Raw genomic sequence first — 16,071 nt, 5'->3', positions numbered from 1 at the left:
TGAGATGTGACAGAGATGCTGATAATGTTTATAATATTTATAATTAACCATGAAAGGTACTTGACTCCCCTTGGAATATAGCAAGTGCTTTGTGGTTGCAATGCATCTCCTATTCAAATTTCTCAAATTGGTTTTTAGATACTCTATTAGGTTAAAAACACTCAAGAAAACCATTTATAGTCAGAAGGACACATCACTCTTCTCCTTTATATCTGGAGTTCACTGAAGGTGACATCAGTGGGAGAGGCTATACGCCTCCATGGTTCCAATCATACTCTGTAAACTAGAGAATGCTAAATATTTTATCAATCTTTCATTCTAATAGGTTGCAGACTGTTCTGGATATATAACTGAAGATGTAACTTGAACACTGGTGAATTTTCTGAAGATTCCTGATCCATTGCAAACTAGGATATCAAAAATCTTGGCCAAATTTTAGAAGACAAATGGTCACTGACAAAATTTTCCACCAGATAGCCTCTTCTTGTATCCTTGTGAGCTTTGTCCACTTCCTATAGACCCAGTGTCCTTCTCATGCCTTAAGCAGCCATTGCACAGAATAGGTAACTTTCATATCCATTTTTAATTTTACAGATTTTACAATTATTTTGTAGTTCACAATAATGGTAGCTAATTAAATAGCACTCACTTTAGGTAACAATTACATTTTATCTTCAGGAGAAAGTCCAAAAGAGTCACTCATGATGTAAGTTTTAAGCAACCTAATACTGATAGAAGATATTTACTAGTAGATATCTTGAGAAATTTTCATAGCATCCCAGTGACATTGTCCTATATTTCTCCCTTACTTAAGGTTACTCCTGTTACGAATCAATCAAGAAACATTTATTCTGTGCCCTGTACTAAGGTAGATGTTGTGAAGCATTACAGTATAAGATAAAGTTCTTCTGAAAAATATCTATTTTTTTTTCTTTTACCCTTCTAGGTATCACAGTGTCATTTGAGAATGTCCAGCTGCTGCAGGAAAATTGCCCAGAGGCCAAAAACTGCAACTTGCAAAAATCTAACCAGAGTACAATGGGAGCCTTTGGTTATTAACCATTGAATAAAAATCCAGCAGAGATCTTATTCAGAAAGCAAAAGTTCCCCAGAATAGCTTTGCGTAGAGAAGCATTAAAAAAAAAAAAAAAAGAAGGAAACAAGTATCACAAAAGAAATACCTGGACTTTACAACAACGTGTCTTTTACCAAATATTTTGTGGAATAAGCATTTGAGAAGATTTGGACGGTAGGGAGAGAATTCTGTTTTCCTTCTTCTTCCAGGAACAATGTGCAGGCACCCTGTTCAGCCTGCATTTCTGAAAGTAGTATAAGGTCTGATACTTCAGGTCTTGATAGTATACGGTCTAAGAAATAAGTACAACAGTGCGAGTCATTACCTGAGGAAAACCCTCCCAATGCCACCTTCTCCTTCACACCTCCCATCTATAACTAAACTCATGCTCAAATGAACAGCAATGAATGGTAGTATGAGTGGGAAAGTAATGTAGAAATTGTAGCACCCCGTGGAGTATACAACTGTGAGTAAAGTGAATTTATTTACTAGCGATGAGGTTATAGGCTAATGGCCTTTGGAACAGGGATGACAAACAGATCGCCCACGGGGCAAACTTAACTGACAAATGGGTTTTAAATGGGTTTATTTTCTCAGACACGTAATTAAAAGCAGACATAGTCTTCTAAGAGAATACAAAAATTGTATCTTCCCGGACAGCAGATTTAAGGCTTAAATGTCTGCCTTTGCAATCATTACTTTCATAATCTTCATTTTTAAACCACCATATCCTTAACTTATTTCTAAGAGGGAAAAACATGAATGTTAAAATATTAAGTGTCAATGCCCAGTTTATCCATAAGCACTATGTGACTTGAATCTTTGAAAACTTTGTATTATATGATAAAAATCCTGTCAGTAGAACTTTGGATACCTTTTTTTTTTTTTTTCATCCTCCTCAGCTAGCTTGGAAAGAAAAAAAAATATTGTACAATATTAGAAATAGTAAAAAAAAAAAAAAAAAGGTTTAAAATTTAAGCTTAAGGGATACCTGGGTGGCTCAGTGGTTGAGCATCTGCCTTTGGCTCAGGATGTGATCCTGGAGTCCTAGGATCAGTCCCACATTGGGCTCCCTGCAAAACAGCCTGCTTCTCCCTCTGCCTATGGGTCTGCCTCTCTCTCATGAATAAATAAATAAAATCTTAAAAAAAAAAGCTTAAAATCATGGTCCACAGAAAATCATCGGGAGGGATGTTAGATAAAAAGATGATTTACGTGGGGAAACAAAAACTATAGGAACTAATGAGGCTTTTTTGTCTTGCTTTGCAACATTTTACTAACATGTTTTCTGAAATATGTTGGAGGTAATTATACATTTTTATTATTGAAGATTTAAAAAATACCTGTACTTCTGCCCTTTTCAATATATGATTACAGTTTGATTCTCCAGCATGATTGAAAACCAGTAATCTCTGATGTTAATAATTATCCCTTTTACTTCTGAATATTTTCCTCATTATATTCATACACTGCCTTGTTAATTATCATTTTTTACAGTTTAAAATTTTTTCTCAAGGGAAAATAAAACAAAAAGGAGGAAGAATTTAATTTGAAAGTGTAATTCTGTATTTTTCTTTTTCCAAACAATGTTGACCTAATTTTATGACTCTCACTTTGCAAATTAAAACAAACCTAGTTCCTTAGTCACCTGAAATAGCAGAAGGAAGTATACTAATACTGCTCAGTCTATGGCACTATATTCTTCATATATTATATCTATATCTTCAACTTATTGTATTGCTTTAATTAAGCTGAATTTATCAAAAATGGCTATATGAAAAGAAATATAATTGCAATTCTTAGAAAACATTGATGTCATTATCTCTTTATTTGTATCCATTCCTTTCTCCTTCAAACTTTAGTGATGTGTTCTCCCTGAGGTTCTTTGTGTTTTCTCATGCTGGGAGTGAAAAGAATCTCCTCCCACCTCTGAGGTTGTATTATATGACAAACATGCTCTATTCTGCAGTAAGATAGAAGAGCCCCAATGGCCTAGAATTTTTCTGGGTCCTGATGTTAGCAAAACTTCTAAAAATAGGATGGATGGCAAGCTTGGGCAATACTCTAAACTCAAGTGACCGAACTTCCATTTCTTTACTCAGCAGGTGTATAGCCCAAAGGGATGATCTGATTGGGTCCAGGTTGCCTTACTCAATTCTGGGGTGTCCTTCCTGGGAAAGTTTATGCTAGGTCAATTCAGTGGTGATATACTTCTGTTGTATCAGTACTGTAAACTATTTGTTTGCCTTTGTGACAATCCTTAGTTTGCTGCTAGATAGCTGAACTGATTTATTTCCTACAAGTTTCAAAAATCATGGTATAACATACCAAAATGAACTATTTGGAATACACACACACACACACACACACACACACACACACACAGGATTCTTCGGATGAAAATAATAAAAAAAAATCCACCACTTTGCTCTTAACCCAGTGAGACAGGTATCAGATTTCATGCCTATAGAACTGCAACAGAACAAATGCATATTGTTTAAGTTATTAAATTTATGATAATCTGCTACAATAGACACAGAATCCTAATGCATTGAATTAGGACACATGGATTGAACAAATTTAAAACCACTGCTGAACATGTCACAATGGCAAGGAAAATGCTATGGTCTAGTTGGCTGAGGCACAAGTTAAGTAACTAAACAAATTATTCTGGAGAGAAAGATGGAGTCAGAATCAATGAGCCTACCTTTGGAGCTGGGAGCAGCAATCCACAGGATTCATGGTTGTCTCATAATAAAGAATAAATGTTGATGGGAAGTCTAGAATATACTCTTTAGTACACTTACCTCAGAAGCCACATGAAATTGGCAAGTACTTTTAAGACTGTTTAGTTCAAAGGTCATTTAGAAAAGCGGTTTCTTCTTTTCTTTCTAAGAGGCGTATGGATTAATTTTTCTTCCATGTCTTACAACTTCTCTTGATCAATGGATTTTTAATGTCTGAGGAAGCTATAATTCGTCACGGGGTCTGTCTGAAATGAGGTGAATGATGTTTCATGCTTGGAGACTGCTTGCTTGATGCCTAATGGAGGAAAGAATGATTCAGTGGAAGAAAAATGAGGCTGAGACAAAAGTATGACCAAGTGTTTATGGGAGCACAATGTTTTTATCACTTAGAACAGTATAAGATCATAAACACATGAAAAATATTACAGCAACCTGTTTATTTTTTTACAGCAACCTGGTTAAATTTATTATATAATTCTTAGTTCACTGAGGTATTTCTAGAATTCTTTAAATGTGTACTAACAAAGACCTATTCTCTAACTTTTTAGGCTTATTTCCATTTCTGGCACAAAGTAAATGCTCTATAAATATTTGCTGTCATCAATGCTATTTTATCTATGTAATGAGTATCTACAGTATAGGAGATGACTCATTTCTTCCTGAGTCATCAGGAAGAACTCTGAGATATGAAGAAGACTATTTCTCTCTGAAGGTAAAATTAATGTCAACCACAAATAGGAAGCAATAGATCATTTCCTAGACATGCGGGAACAGTAAACTTGGCTAGAAACAGCATTCAATTTAATCAGTGCAGTTAGCACAGAGATATACAGAAGTAAACTCTTGTAGCTTATCTATCACTGTCCAAAGAAGAGAGAATCAGAGTTCTGAGGGACATGGGCATTTCAATCATGAAAGGACATTTGCCCAGGCATCTTCATGGCCTAGAGGAGCTAGCCTTCTGGACTGTCATTTCCCTTCACTCTCCAAGTCATTAAATGGTTACTAATGCAAATCCTCAGGTTCTTTGATCTTAGGACATAGCACCACAGACAGAGGATATGAGAATATGCTTACATGGCCCCAAATATACAAATTAATTGATATTCTTATCATAGCTGAGCCAGTGAGCTTGTCAACCTAGTCAAATTGTCCTAGGTAATACTGAGAGTTCAAGGCCAAAAAACAGAATTTGAACTTTGGCAAATCCAACTCGATAGAGTCCCTTAACTCATGGTAACTCCACACCTCAACAAGCCTTTGGCCTTTCTATTCAAAAACTCTGCAACTTGTTAATTCTTGGAGATGCAGCCTAATGGTTTCCATGGAAAAGTGTGTATAAAGTTATAAGTAACTAATCTTTAAAAATTTAAACCCTTTTGGAATATTATAAAAGGCAGGAATTGTCTATATATATTCTATAGTTTTAGGGCCAAATGTTACTTTTCATATTCTAATTTTTAAAAATATTTATTTATTTATTATTTATGATAGACATAGAGAGAGGCAGAGACACGGGAGGAGGGAGAAGCAGGCTCCATGCCAGGAGCCCGACGCGGGACTCGATCCCGGGACTCCAGGATCGCGCCCTGGGCCAAAGGCAGGCGCTAAACCACTGAGCCACCCAGGGATGCCCCCATATTCTAATTTTTATTAAGCATGGTAAACTATGAATAGTGGCTATGCTCTGTATTTTTCAAAATAGTTCACTAATCATACTACCTAACCATGGTTCTCAGTCAGGCACCACTCCAGTTTCCCAGAGACATTTGTAAATACGGGAGACAGGAACGAAAAGGGAGGAGCTTTCTCTCATCAAAACTATTAGGAGATGGTGGCATTTAGCTCTTGAAGGGTCAAGTATAGTCAACTTGCTGCAACACTGGGAAAATTACACATGAGGAAGAACAACAAAAAACTGTCTTGTCCCAAACGCCAACTATATTTATGTTGAGAAACATTGCTCCTAATTTCTTATGATGTAAGAACTGATTGTGACTTTCTGAGATTATGAGTTAAAACAGAAAGACATTGAGTGCATTTCCTGCTGCTAGATCAGGAAATAGTATCACCAGTTTTGTTTGACTTTTTACTCCCATATCATTGTATATAGCAGGAGCGAGGACGTGGCTTTGCAGGAGTTTCTCTTCCAAAGGCTCTAACAATAAAAAATATATATATATTTTCTCTCCTTTTTCAGTGCCTAGTGCCTGATAACAAAGTCCTTGGATCTGTAGGAAATGAAACTCTTGTAAATTTGTAAAGTTAATTTGATCAATCAGAGCAGCTAAGTCAGATAGCTCACCTTGGAGACAGGGAATTGCAGAACTGAAAACGAAGTCCCAGTCCTCACTCAGTTTGGCATGGATCAGTCATTCACTTAACACTTATAATTATTCACATTACACTTCTTTCCACTAGACTTAATCTTCCAAAGGTGACAGTACAGGGGGAACCTCTGGTCACCCACGTATTTTCTCAACCAGATTACAAAGACCAGCATTATATGCACGCTTTGCTGATGTAGAAATAGGTTGAGATACAAACGGGCTGATCAAATATCAGAGCAGGGCTGACCATTTTTACACAAAGGCATTCATTCCAGAGACAGATGCAGCTGGGTCTCACAGGCCTGCCCGAGACAAAGACTCTTCAGCGAAAATCCTTTGAGTGAGGTTTAAACAATCATACAATCAGTTGGCATTACAGCATCCAATCTTTTGAAATGTGGTGACCAAAGATCAGTCCCAACCAGCGAACTTTCTGATTGTTGCAAATGTCACGTAAATGCCTGCCTTGTCCTGCCCCAAGGTTTTCAGGAGATAAAAGTTAATTCAGAAACAAAGTTCTATGGAAGTCAAGGAAGCCTTTTAAAGAAACATTATTGAGATTTTTTAATCTCTTGCCAAAATGAAGAAAAGAAAAAGTTAGATTTCTGTCCAACAATCTCAAAATCAGCAAGACAAAGAAAAATAATCCAACCCCCAAAGGCAACAAAAGGCCCATTTACTATCTGACACCCTGGGTGGACTTTGAAGCCACACTTCTCCAACAATCACTGTATTATGTCCATAGAATAATGCCAACCTATTAATGTGGGGTTTGTTCAATCAATTTGGAATTCAAATCAGAGTAAATCAGGATAGAAGCCTGCCTTAACACCAAGTCACTAAGGCTAATCAAATATAGAGACACAAAAACAAACAAATAAAAAAAGCCTTCATTCCAGGAGTAGTGAAGGCAGGATTAAAACTTAATAGAACTCTGCCCACATTAGCCTAACTATATGGTACAAAAGCATATTTTCAAAATAAAAGAAAACAGGACCCTCAGGACTTACAGGGAGTCAAATGTGATTCATGTTGTCCCTCTTGTCCTCACACCAATTCACAAAAGAACATATTCATCTTTACAGACTGTTCTTAAAATTTTTAGACTTTAAACTTGAAATATCAGTGTGATAGAACCAAGCTGTGGAGAAATTTTAAATACATATACATCTTTAAAACTTGTTTTTAAACAAAAACATGGATGTGTTTTTAGAATGACTAAAGCAAATCCCAACATAATTTCTCCATTACCAAAATGCTTCATGACTTTGGTCACTGTATCATGCCTTGGAAGCAATCAGAGCCCACTTAATTGGTAAACAGAATTAGAACGATAAGACATTCAGAAATAAAATTCCTTAGTGGAAGAAGAAGATTGAAGAAAAATATGATTATGTCATTTTTATAAGCTCCTTTGAAATCACAAGCTCTTCTAGACATTTCAAATGTTTTCTCTCATCTCTCTCCTCTATTTCTCTCTCTCTCTCTCAGGGACACTATTCCCTTAAACTTCCAAATTCTGTCCCAGACAAACTTTCAAATTTTATCGATTTCAGAATAGTTTATTTGATTAGGGAAAAGAAAGCCAGTCGACCTAAATCTCTAAATAATTATCAAAAACAAATACAGATAAATAAAATTACAAGAGACTATTTTTCTGAAAACTTAGGAAGATAAATTATGATTAAATAGAAAAATTTTAAATGTGTAGGGTTATACTTAAATTCAGTGTACATAAAATCACATGTCTGTCCATATAGCAAGGCATTCATGAGGAAGTTTTTATCGATTTCACAGAATGTATTGCATATGAGTTATTTATAGCTCTTAAAAATCCAAAAAAAAGTCTTGAATTCAATTTGTGGAATCGACAACAATTGGACCAGCAGGAAAAGGAAATGTCATTAGAAAGTAGCCGTGTGACTGATTAAAGTATTATTAGTTCAAAAGAACGCTCACTTTAAGATATACTATTTTTTTTAAAAAACCAATCTTTAAGTTTTGAGCATTTGAGGCCCAAAGACTTGTAATCCTCTACAAATGCTCAGAATGCAATGGAAAACTGATCTAGCACCAGAGCTCTAGGAATCGAAGATCTCATAACTAGGACAGTAAATGATCTCTTCTACTTATACCAACGCAATCTCTTCAGCCAGTGAATTATCACCCTATTTCAGACTGTAGTATTAGGGGCGCCAGCATGAAAACACCATTCAGCAAAATGAAATGAAAAATCGAGACTGAGAATCGTGAGGCTGTTCCATTCCAGTATACGGGAAGTCAGTTTTCTAATAACCATGATAGGTGGTGGTCTCCCATGAACCGTACAAGGTCAGTCCAACCCTGACGAAGTGCGCTTATTCTGCCGACACACAGCGGAAACCCACTGCCGAAGATCAGCAATTGGTCCCCTACAAATCCTGGCCTCAGGCCGCTTCCGCTCGCCTCGGCTTGCTGCACGCCGGCCTTCCCGGGCCCTTCTCAGGGCCTGGCTCGCCCCGTTCTGTCTACACAAAGAACCTTCGGCACTTGCGGCCTCTCCCCTTACCCACAGGAAATAGTTCCAAGACTCCCCGCGGATGCTTGAAATCACTATATATGTATATACATATTACACACCGAGCTCCATATATATGGGTTTTTCCTGGCCATACACACCTATATAATAAAGTTAACTGTATCCATTAGGCACACTCAAAGATTAACAACAATACCAGAAGTCATAACAATGTACTCGAAAGTTACGTGACTGTGCTCTCTCTGCCGCATACTCGTAGAACGTCTCATTACACAGAGTTCACCCTTCTTCTTCCGGGATGACCCGAGACGATGAAAGGCCTACGCGGGGCTGAGAGCCTTAAGCTACGGTGGAGCTGCCGCCGATTCGTCACAAGCGGAAGATCTACTTCCGGAGCGCGCCTGAGGCGAGGGCGGAAACGGCCGAGAAACTGCGGCGGCCGAGCGGCGAATAGGCCAATAAGCGAAAGGACCTTGTGCCTGGGCTCGGATGCCCGCAGGCCTCTTCAGGCACCTCCTCGGAGAAGTGCTCCTGGACACTGCCCTCGGTCGGGTTCCCCTATGCCATACTCTCAGGGCACTTGTTTCCTGAACTTTTTTAAAAAATATATTTTATTTATTTATTCACGACAGACAGAGGCAGAGACACAGGCAGAGGGAGAAGCAGGCTCCATGCCGGGAGCCCGACGTGGGACTCGATCCGGGACTCCAGGATCAGGCCCTGGGCCGAAGGCGGCGCTAAACCGCTGCGCCACCTGAGCTGCCCTTCCTGAGCTTTTCTAGGCATTACTCATGCTTTCAGTAAATATTTGATTGAGGAAATAATGCCTAATGCTTGAAGGTGCTGCCAAAAGGGTCTGAATTTTATCTAATTGGTATACTGTTAGGTCTTCAGGATTTAGCAGAATGTCTGGTGTTTAATGAATGCATGCAATGAATGAGAGAAGGAATGAAATAGGAAGAATATTAAGGAGACTTTTTGGATACTTAGACTCAGTAGCTTTGGGATGGAGAATTTTGAAGATTCAATGGTAGCACTCAGATAGGATGATTTCTCTAGAACATATGCTATATACATGGCCATAAGTATGTATATGATATCACTAGATTAACGCTGGACTGCTAATTTTACTATTTGAACACTCTTTCAAAAAACTTGAACTTCGTTTTTCTTTTGCTGCTGCTTCTTAACTCAGTCCTGGTTTTCCATCTGATTTTGCTTAACTGTGTTTCCTGCATGTTCTTTCAGTTTAAAATTGTCTTTATTCTTTTACTAATTATTTATTGAACACCTACTATGTGTGGCCAAATTAAGATAGTATTTCATATATTGTTGTAAGTGTATCAGTTAAGTAGGAAAGAATTATTCTTGGAAGGAGATCTCCTAATTCTTAGACTTCCAATGCTAAATTGATATTTAACCAGGCTCAAATTACATGACTTGTTGTAAATCAGTTAATTTCGTGAAGAATCCATTCTGTATACGTAGAGAAAGAGCTGGGTAATACTGGAAGTTTGAGATCATTTTAAGCTCTAAAGTAGTGTAACTGCAGTCAATTACATAAGCCCTATGTTGGGTAACTTCAAATTAAAAAAACTGACAATATAAGTATCAAAGCAATGTATTTTAAATCCCAGTAAATCCCAAATTTACTGGGATTCAGTAAATACTCTTCAGTTGCATTCACTAAAAGATCAGGCCAAAGAAAATATAACATATATTTTTCTACTCTCAGAAAGAAGACATTCAAATACTTTTTTATATCTTTTGAAAAATAGTTGCATATTTTATCAAGAATATACAGGAAAAATAATTTGCATTTTAAGTGCTGCTATCATAAAAGTAGACATAGAAATAAACCAAAATATCTAAATTGTGGGGGAAAAGGAGGAAGGGAATACCCATAAAACATGATTGTGAAATTGTAGAAACTTTAACATGTTTTTTTGTTCCTCTTTATGAAAATGTTCAGCCATAATCAGATATGTTGGGAATATGCTTCCTAGAAAGACACCATAGAAAGCCGAGCCAACCGAACAAACATAAGTAAAGAGTACTTTAAAATGTGAGATGAATCCAAATGATCAAGAAGAAGCTTTAACTTGTTATCTTAGAGAATCCTTGAAGACTAGAAAACTCTTTTTTTATTATTATTATTTTTATTGACAGAGAGTGAGCAAGCACGAGCAGAGGAGCATCAGGCAGAGGGAAAGGGAGAACTACGTTCCCCGCTAAGCAGAGAGCCCAACATGGGGCCTGATCCCAAGATCCTGGGATCATGACCCAAGCTGAAGACAGACACTTAACCAACTAAGTCACCCAGGCACCCCCAAAGCCCATCTGTTCTTAAAATGAAAAGCAAAGTTTGGAGAAGTAAGTTTCTTGAATAGGAGTATCTTAAATGTTTCTTAAAGGAACCAAGCTCCCTGCGAAATATTTTCCAGTTTAGGACTAGGTATGATTACAGGGGAGAAGAGTGAAGTATGGAGGGAGGGTAGGGCCTCTCCCTTACACACAAGATATGCGGCATGCCAAAGACATAAGGCTGTATAACTGCTTGCTTTAGGAGTATGGACTAGTCTTCAGGAGTGTAAGTTTGTGTTTTGAATATCTGATGATAATGGCATCTTCTGTAGTGTCAGGCCATCTCTTAATCTAGATAGTCCTAAAATGGAACATTTTGGGTGAGTATGAGTAGTACTCACTAAATGTGTTTTTTTTTGAAGTTCATAGTGCTGGTACATAACTGTGGTACATAATAATATTGATGGTATTGATATAATAATAGTGGCCAATATTCAGTGAGTGCTTACTCTATGAAAGACACTATTCCATATATGTACTAATTCATCTATTCAATATTATGGTTCCCTAGGATTATCAAACAGGAGAGAATATTCATATAATTATAAATTAATCACATGTTAGAAATTGTGAAAAGGCTAAAATGAACAAATGAAGACTCATCACAGTTTTTAGAACATCTAAGGCAAGTTTTATTGAAATGAGGTCCCCAATAGAACCACTTGGATGCTTAGTTCACCATAGACTTAGTCAGGTTCTGATCCTATGGCTCAGAATTAACTTGGAAAAGAGTGTCTCATGTGATAAAGACCCAAGACTTTTTACAGAATCAGGGAACTTTCTGAGTGTGAAATATCCAGTCTGAAACAGAAATCCTTATATGAATAAAGTCTGTAAGACTCGGAGAGGTAAAGGATTCAAATATAATCATTGCCATACACACCATGAAAATGAATCAGTAATTTAAAATCTCCCCACAATTGAAAGCCCCAACCAAGATGGCTTTGCTCATGAGTTCTATTGAATATATGAGAAGAAAAAACAGCAACTCCTCAAAAGTTCTTTCATAAAGTTAAGAATGGAATATTTCCAGTTCACTCTGAAGCCAGTATTACTCAGATAATGAAACCAAAGATATCATAAGGAAAAACATACAAACTATAGACTAATATTCCTCAAAAACAGGAAAGAAGAATCAAATAAGTCACTGGCACTTAAATCCTTCTCTGCTTTTGCTTTTAGGAACCCCCACCCAAGAGGACAATAATGTTCCAAATGTAGAAAGAACCAAGAAAGAAGGGGGCGGGGGGCGGGTAGGAAGGAAGATCTATAAGGAAACTCTTATAAGGGACATTATTGCAGAAAAATTTGGGAAATTTGAAAATGTATTGCATATGAGGAAATATGAGTGTTTCTAACATTTAACTCTAGGTTCTAATAATGATACTGAGTTCAGCAGGAGAATGTTCTTGTTCTTAGGAGATACAAGATGAAATGTTTATAGGTGAAACATCACTACTATCTGTAACTTATTTTCAAAATAGAGAAAAAAAAAGTAAGTGCAGAAACTGTTAATTTGTGACTCCACATGGAGTAAAAAAAAACAACTTGATTTTTCTGCTGGTTAATCCTTTTTAAAAATAAAATTCACTAGAGAAGTGCAAAAACCACAGGCACTGCAATGCACCTATCTGAATGGCTAAAATAAAAAAAAATTAAGACTGGCAATAGCAAGTATTGATAATATGGAGAAAGTGGAGCTCTCTGGTGAGAGGGTGGAATGGTACAGCAACTTTGGCAAACGGTTGTTTCTCATAGTTAAAAAATGGACTTACCAAGTGACCCCAAATTTCTTCTCCTAGCTGGTTAACAGAGACACAAAAACTTGTTTACATAAAAACCTATACATCAATATTTATAGTGACTTTATTCTTAATCACCAAAAACTTGAAACATTGCAAATGTCTCTCAACTGGGAAAGAAAGGGATACACTGTGATATATCCACACAATGGAATATTTCTTTGCAATAAAAAGAAACTACTGAAACACACAACAACACGGGTGAATATCCAATATATTATGCTAAGTGAAAAAAGCCAGACTCAAAGGCTATGTATGGCATAATTCCATTTATAGAACAGTCTTCAAAAGGGAAAATATAAGGACAGAAAACAGATGAATAGGTGGACTGGGGTTGAAATAAGGAGTTGTCTACAAAGACACATGCAGGAATTTTCTAGAATGATAGAACTGTTCAATACTTTTCAGTAGTGGTTGCATCATAATATGCGCTCAGGACTGTAGTCTAAAAGGGGTGAATTTACTGTATATTTTAATAAAAATTTTATATTAATTTTAAAATTAAGTGAATAAATATTGTTTACAATGTCATGTCACTCCTCTCTCTCTCTCCAAAACCATTCATTGCAGTCTTACCAGGAATAAACAGCAGAGTCATTTCAGTAGCTTACCAGGCCCTACATCATCTGGCTTCCTTTTAGCTTTCTGATCTCATCTGGTACTTCTCTTCTCCTCCCTCAATCTGTTCCAGCCACATTGGCCGCTTTACATTCCTGAAACCTACCAAGTGTGTTCCTGCCTCAGAGCCTTTGTACCGCCTATTCTTCCTCTAGATAGCTATCTTTTTTGTTTGTCTCCAGTGTCACCTTCATAACCCTGCCTTATACTGTTACTCCTTTTCTCCAAGTTACTTTTCAATATCAAACATACCATACATATATTGTACTTTTATTTTATGCAATTTCTATAGCAAATGCACCCACAGCAGTGTTTAACCTATAGTAGTACTCACTATTGGCTGAATAAATGAATTGAGATATAATGAAAGAGCCACTACTTAACCAATCCTCTACACTCAGTATCACTTGCACACTTTCTATAACACACTAAAATCAATCTTACCATAATTATTAAAGATGTGGACCTTTATTCTAATTCCACTTTTATGAGAAAAAGGCAAATAATGAGGAAAAAGAATTATTAAGAATATATTTTTAAAAACAACTATCATCATTTCCTTAGAATAAATACAAATTCATAAGGATTCAGATGTAAATCACTTAGATCTAAAATGTGGACCAATAAACATTTGATCTTTCTCCTTTGTGAAGCCTTCATTCCTACCCCCTTCTAATCATTGAGCCCTCAGAGGGAGTCAATTCACCTTCAGCTTCCCACCATCCACTCCATGTTTCATGCAGGCTGCACTTATCCCACTAAATTTTTTTTTGCTTACAAATATGCCCCTTTCAGCAAATAAATTACTTGATGGCAGGAACCTTAAGGTTAAGAAAAGTTAGTTCTATGTTCTAACTGCCCACCCTTGCACCAGGTGCAAAGAAGTTTAATAAAAGTTCTTTGAGTTGAATATAAATGAGTTGCTTTTTGAAATCATAAATTTGAAGATTTCAGAATTGTGAATCATCAAAGAAATGCTAAGTTGATTATAATATGAAATTATAGATACAGATATATGTACACACATAGGCATAGATGTAGAATATTTTTAAAAACAGTTTCACTGACTATCCTGAAACCACAGAAGTGATTTGGTTCAGTAGCTCAAACACCATCTGTAGAGATTTCTGACCAATCAGAATGCTAGTAGACTTAATCTAAGGTGTGAGTTTCTCTTTTTAAGGAAACTTTGAAGAGGGGAAGACATGGGACAGACTCTGGATTAGAAAGAAGTAGAGCAAAACAGGTCAACAAAATATATATATATATATGCTGTAGGAATTCTTGTGAGAAAACAATGAGCAAAGCTGTGGAGAAAACTCCCAAACCACGTTCCACTTAGGAAAACTTCACTGGAGTTATCAAAGTTTCTACTTTGACAGAAATAGGATTCAATAAGAAGGTACGTGTTTCAACTACTGAAACGTCAAAAGTCAAGGATAAAAGAAAATTGAGTCCTAACTTCCTTCATTGTGGTTAACCTTTATAATAGCTTCTTATTGGTTTTTCACTTTCAGCCTCTTCCCAATAGCCTGTTTAAACAGTTTTCAGATTGATCTTCCTACTACAGAGATACGATGATGTTTCCCCAATGCTCAAAAACCATAAAAGCCAACCCACATTGCTTGAAGGACTCCATCTAAACATCTTTCAAAACATGACCCTTTTATAAAATGGTCTCGATGCATATTTTCATCAGCATATTCCATGAGGCTTCTATGCCCACACAGAACAGATACCAAATTGGACTATTTATTTTTCAGTCACACATGATAAGCCCTCCTTCTATTCTTTTGTTTAATTGGCTCCCTCCTCGTGGAATGTCCACTTCTCACACTACCTTCTATTAACTTTCTGATGGACTACCCATCCAGTTATCTTACAGCCTTGCATGGTCTCCTCTAATCTGGTGGGCTCGTTTTCTCTTCTCTGACCAATCATGGAACATCACACCTCCCTAACGTCCCAGCTTATACCATTGTCGTTTACACATTTGTTTTATTCCTGCTTTGTCATCCCACTCCTGCCTAGTTTTGTAAAGTCTGACACTAAGCTCTGGTTACCTTTATTTACTACAGATAATAGCACAGAGCATTTTCTGTATCACGTGCTCAATCAGTGTTTCTTGATTTATAAAGTTGACTAAATATCATGAGAGACACTGTGGAATCACAATTGCTGAATCTGCTCAGCAGCCAAAACCTAGTGTAGACATCCTGGAGACGTTTTCCAAAGACCTATTTCAGGGATCTGCGAGAAGACAACAGTGCCTTGTTTTCATTCTCAAACCTTACAGGCAGACATCCTACACAACTGTTAGAACTTAAACTCCTGGAAAGAATCAAATAATTCAAATGGAGAAGGTTAGTTTTTGTTGGAAGCTTATGGAATATCAATTTAAACGTGGTTGAATATTCAAGTGTTCTAATCAAGATATATAAATATGTTATTATTCCACTATTGTACTTTCATTCTACTTAAAGAAATTAAATCACACAGATTTAACCAAGTTCATTTTTTAAATGGAGAAAAGTTAGAATTCAGAGTGCTTTAAAGGTCAACATTCAGAGGAAATTAGATGACAAGTGCATTGTGTTTTATCCTTGATTTTGCTCAT

At 36.7% G+C, this 16,071-nt stretch overlaps 2 long non-coding RNA genes across 13 annotated transcripts in view; one reads left to right on the top strand and one right to left on the bottom strand.

Annotated features, from left to right (window-relative positions):
• The window catches only part of LOC112675026 (uncharacterized), a 331,068-nt gene extending 322,035 nt beyond the window's left edge, over positions 1 to 9,033 (bottom strand). For 3 of the 12 annotated variants that reach the window (XR_004804522.2, XR_004804523.2, XR_007401974.1), the window contains exons 1-3: positions 8,811 to 9,031; positions 3,883 to 4,117; positions 1,182 to 1,367 (exon numbers count right to left, since the gene is read on the bottom strand). This is a non-coding gene — a long non-coding RNA (uncharacterized LOC112675026). Of the gene's footprint in view, positions 1 to 1,178; positions 1,368 to 3,882; positions 4,118 to 8,810 lie in introns of those variants that run through there. The other 9 variants (XR_003145721.3, XR_007401975.1, XR_003145722.3 and 6 more) reach the window with 5 other exon arrangements.
• Positions 8,864 to 15,359, top strand: LOC125752454 (uncharacterized). Its single transcript, XR_007401977.1, has 2 exons — positions 8,864 to 9,217; positions 9,303 to 15,359. It is a non-coding gene; the product is annotated as an uncharacterized LOC125752454 (long non-coding RNA).
• The last annotated feature ends 712 nt before the right edge of the window (positions 15,360 to 16,071 follow it).

Source organism: Canis lupus, chromosome 14 (genome assembly GCF_003254725.2).
Source record: "Canis lupus dingo isolate Sandy chromosome 14, ASM325472v2, whole genome shotgun sequence".
Classification (NCBI taxonomy): Eukaryota; Metazoa; Chordata; class Mammalia; order Carnivora; family Canidae; genus Canis; species Canis lupus.
The sequence above is the reverse complement of the archived record's forward strand: the minus strand, read 5'-3'. Positions and strand labels throughout refer to the sequence as shown.